The sequence below is a fragment of the Suricata suricatta genome, chromosome 15 (assembly GCF_006229205.1).
Source record: "Suricata suricatta isolate VVHF042 chromosome 15, meerkat_22Aug2017_6uvM2_HiC, whole genome shotgun sequence".
NCBI classification, from domain to species: Eukaryota; Metazoa; Chordata; class Mammalia; order Carnivora; family Herpestidae; genus Suricata; species Suricata suricatta.
In genome coordinates this window covers 60,783,837-60,788,846 of record NC_043714.1, presented here as the reverse complement: position 1 = coordinate 60,788,846, position 5,010 = coordinate 60,783,837, and positions in this window count along the sequence as shown.

Here is a 5,010-nt window from a genome sequence, read left to right as displayed (position 1 = left end):
TCCCACCCATGAACTTTTCACATAAAAATAACTCACCTGGGCTAATATCCAGAGCCTGATTAAGACTTCAGAAAATGTAAACACTGAAAGATTATGATAAACAATACAAAGAAAATAGTACTAAAATGGAAAACTAAAATTAATATGCAGGCAGAACTAAATAGCTTTATATCAAGTTTTCCTACCTAAAATTCTAGGATTAACTTACAAAAACTCTTATCATGTGTAGGTTCCTAGAGAGTGTGTTCAGTGTGGGACATGTGTACTCAGGAATGCTTAAGATGCTCCATTGGGTTGAAAGAAGAAATACTAGAACTTGGGCTTGTATTTATTTGTAAATAGAAGTCAATTATTTTACAAATATTTAAAACATAGATGGACATGGGTGGGGGGCTCACTCAGGTCACAAGCAGATGGTCACACACAACTCAAGAGATGTCCAGAGGGAAGAGCGGAAGTCTGAGTGGGAAGGGATTGCCAATGGAGCTTTCATCTTTCTCTTTTTTAGTGCATTGCAATGATTTGAACTTTACTTTTATCCACTTAAGTGAATTTACAAATCACATCAAGTAGTTTTAAAAAACCGAATGCTAACGAAATGAGTAAGTGGCTGAAAATGTTCCTGTTAAGAAATCAAAAATTGAAGACAATATTAAAAATGTAAGTCCTGCAGAATCCAGGATCATGGAAAAGAAGCCAGCCTGTTCTTCTAGAACAAGCTTTACATCACCGATGCCATAAAATAGCAGTAGGATGTTAACCTGAATATTTAAAATTATTAGGGAGACAGTGCCAACTATGGATTTGTATCCATTTCAATGAATTATGAAGCTCCTCCTAAGGGCATATTGTGCCTTGATAGTTTGTGAGTCAGTAACAGTCTGATCCTACCATTACTAAGATGTAGCTCTTTGATTTTTCTAATAGTGCTTTAAGATATTTGGTACTAAAACAAGTACTTTTCAGAATTTTCTCTCAAGGTAAAATAAGTGCTTAGGAACCAGTTTTGAGATTCTTTAAGAGCAATATACCGAAATCATTAGAGGACCAGTTATTTTTCCTGCTGCAGAGAATGGCCTGCAGGAAGTAATAGACTCAAGGGTCAAAAGGTAAAGTACATTCCCTTGTTAGGCTAACAAGTTTTAAGGCTCACAACACACAAAAACATTTGTCAGATTCTCTTCTCCTAATCTATATATTTTTATGAAGTAACTTTTTCAGCAACCACAAGCTCTTAAAGCCAGTTTCAAAATAAATTAAATTTAGAACCAGGTCTTTGAATTTCTGTAATATGGTGTATGAAACCAGTATTTTACAATTTTCAAGCTTATTCATTTGTCTTGCTCTCACTAAATGAATCAAACACATTAATTTTAAAAGCAGTAAACTCTGTTATCATAGAAACAATGCTAGGCATTCACTCCATTATTGTTTCTGGACACACAGGAAGACCTCATTTCCCAGCCTATTCACTGTAAGATCAAGGTCATTTGACTGGATTCTGGTCAATGACATAGAAGTTGAAGAGTTGTGTGCTAACTTCTGCACCCGGCCCTTAAAACTTCTTGTGCAATCTTTTAGAATTTACTTCCCTTTTCTAAAGTGACTATGGAGGCCACATGTTGCCACAGTGCAATATGGACTCAGCCTGAAGTTATGTGAGAGAAAATTACCAATGAAAGCATACTGACATTGGACTCTGATGTGAGCAAGAAATAAAATTCATTATGATAAGCCAATGAAAAGTCATCGCCATTACTACAAGGAAGACAGCACTACTCAGACTAACGTAATTGCTAAAAATATTTTAATGACAGCAAAAAGTTTTGTACTATTCTTAAACATAATAAAAGTCATGTAACTTTATTTCATCTTGATGTAATAATTTTTAAATTTCTATTTTTGCAAATCTTATATATACATATTCTCAAATGTATACATATGTTTGGGTCGCATGATATTTTTTCTTGATGAAGAAGCAATCAAAACCATTTAGAGATAATTAACATGAAATATATGGATACTTCATAAATTTTCATCACCAGCTATTTAACGATCAACAGGATACCCTTACACTTGTTATTTTCACAAATTTAATCCATATACGTAGGTCCCAAAAGACAAAAAGCAAATGTTAGTTGCATCTTATTTCCATAAATCTCTTCTGATCTTCACTCATTTTTAGATGATAGAGATCACCATACCTAGTTAGTGGTTTAGTAGAGAGTGTCAGAAGCAAGAGATTAAGCCATTTAGTACCCATGGCTAAAGACAGTGCTCTCTAAACACTCATGCCCTTGAAATTCTGTAAAGTATAAGCATTATGTCTGAGAAATAAAAACAGAAACAATGATTACATTTTACATGGAAAAAAATTAAATATAAGTAAATGCAAATTTTCTTCTGGGAGATATGTATATTGCCACACACATACATGAAAGATGTATACTTACACAAATAGGTATGTGTACACTTACACACTTATTGGGTATTTATTTTATAGAGTCAGAACTTTTTTTGATCCAAGAGACTCATGTATTACTTGAACTGAAAGCAATAGAGGGAAAATTGAAGTGAAGCTTAGCTGCAAGGAAAAAAATGAGGGTCTTGGGTCTCATTTTCTTGAGTTAAATCAAGATCACATGTTTCTTTTCCAAGGTTTGATAGAAAACTTTTGTCCTTTTCCAGGTACCAAGGCCAAAGAGTCAATTTTCTAGCTCTTAGCATCTCTGCATCTTTCAAGAAAAGTTGGTACGCTCACAGAGACTGCCCAAGGGTTGGCTTCAGCACATATCCATTTTGAAAGGTTTGTGGCTCTTAAAAGTCAAGATGAAAAGCAGTAGGAAGAGTGGCCTTTGAAATCTCTGAAACTGTTGACAGCTATAAGCTCTCTGGGACCTTCCGGTCACAATAACATCTACTGAGTGCACTTTTGGCCATGTCTCACTAGAACTTCTCACCCTATCATCTGATCAAAAGTGTGACCTTTTAGGTCAATGTGTGCGAGAGTTTCAAATGTTCTTTTAAAAAGGCAAGGCCAACATTTCAACACAACTAAAGCTAGATGAAAGCGTTCAGGGCAAGAGATGGCTCACTGTCAACTTCAAGGAAACCCTTCCAACAGTAGTGCTTTGCCTCATTATTTTTCAGAACAGTGTTATGGACTGAGTATTTGTGGTGCCCCAAATACCTAAGTGTAAGCCCTCATCTTCAATGTGATAGAATTTGGAAGGAGGGCCTTTGGGAAGTAATTACTCATTGGGATGGAAGTCTCATGAATGAGACTAGTGCCCTTGTAAGAAAATCCATGAGAAAGATGATCACGCCCTCTGCCATGAGGACCACGGCAAGAAGGCAGTCATCTGCCAAGCAAGAAGAGGGCTCTCACCAGACACATGGAATCTACCGGCACTTTGATCTTGGACTCCCCAGACTCCAGAAATAAATGCTTATTGTTTAAACCACCTGACCTATGGACTTCGTTATAGTAGCTAAGACAAGTGGCAGTCAGACAACCAAGCACTCCTAACACATCAAGCTACTTGGTTACAAAATTTATGTTATAAATGTTGCAAGTTGATAGCACAATGCTATGAAATCAATTTTGCAAATGTCTGTCATCTTTAGTTCTTGGGAATGACTCTATCAATAATTGTGGCCAGAGGAATCATAAGTTTCTTCTCATCTCTCTTGGTCAGTAGAGTTGCTTTCTCATTATCAGAGAGTTGACATTTTTGGGGATGTCATCTATTATTAGTCAATATAGAGGGTTTCACAATATTTAATGTAACTCAAGGCAGGGAAGGCACAAATGCTCTCTTGGAATAATAAGGTCATGGTTACTCATTCATAAGAATTAACAAAATTTTCACAGTAGAATGCATATGACTTTTTATGTCCCTGGATTATTTGGGGAAATTTATGGTGCCCCAGAAGGAGGTGACAAGATGTATTTGATTTTAGGTGCTCTATAAAATCCCAGATGTATCCCCAAGTGCATGTTCTCCTAATGTCATCCTTGCTTCTATATACACGAGCAGGAGCCAGAAAATCACTAAAAAGAGAGTCCGTTCCTGGCCCTTATGGAACAGCTTTTATTAGAGCAGGAGAGAGAGCCAAGAAAGCCCTGGGCATTGAGGGCTGTAGCATTTACAAGGCACAAGAATGGGTCAAGACGGACTGAGATTTTATATTTGAATAAAGAAATTCACCCCTTCTCCGGCCCAGACCCATGCAATAGGTAAATGAGGAAGTCATGGTTAATGGGAGAAAGTACTTCTGAACATTAGGTGGAATTGTGCTGGTAAATGTCCCAGGATTTACCTGTAGACTTCCCACCAACAATAACCACTCCAAGAGGGTATAGAGATAGGCCAGTATCTCTCTGGAGATAGGGAAAGAAGGGATGGCTACATAACTTACACAGTGCAATTCTTTTCTACCTTGAAGGTTTGACTGTTTAATTAAAAAAAAAAAAAAGATTATAGTTGGTATTTTAGTGTGCATGAGCTGCCAGTACAGAATACCACAGATTGGGCAATTAAACACAGAAATTTATTTTCTCACAGTTCTGGAAGCTGTTAAGTTCAATACCAAGGTGCCCACAGGACTGGTTTCTGGTGAGACCTTCCTGGCTGGCAGAGGCTCACCTTCGCACCTGTGCTCACATCCGCATGCGTAGAGAGAACACTTGTTTCAAGTCTCTTCCTCTCCTTCCAAGGAAACCGGTCCTATCAAATTAGCGCCCCACCCTTAAGACTTAAAGTTAATTACTTCTTTAGAAGCCCCATCAATATAGTCCCATTGATGGCTAAGGCATCAACATGTGAATTTTGAGGGGACACAATTCAGTCCATAACAGTAGATGTCATGTTTAAAAAAGCTAAAACTTTATGGGAAAAGGGGGTAGAATAGCAAATGAAGGCAGGGTTAAGTTACTGCAAATAAATGTATCTAGTAAGGTCCCGACTAGTTACATAGACTCAGGTTAAATATGTGCCTCCCAATGGC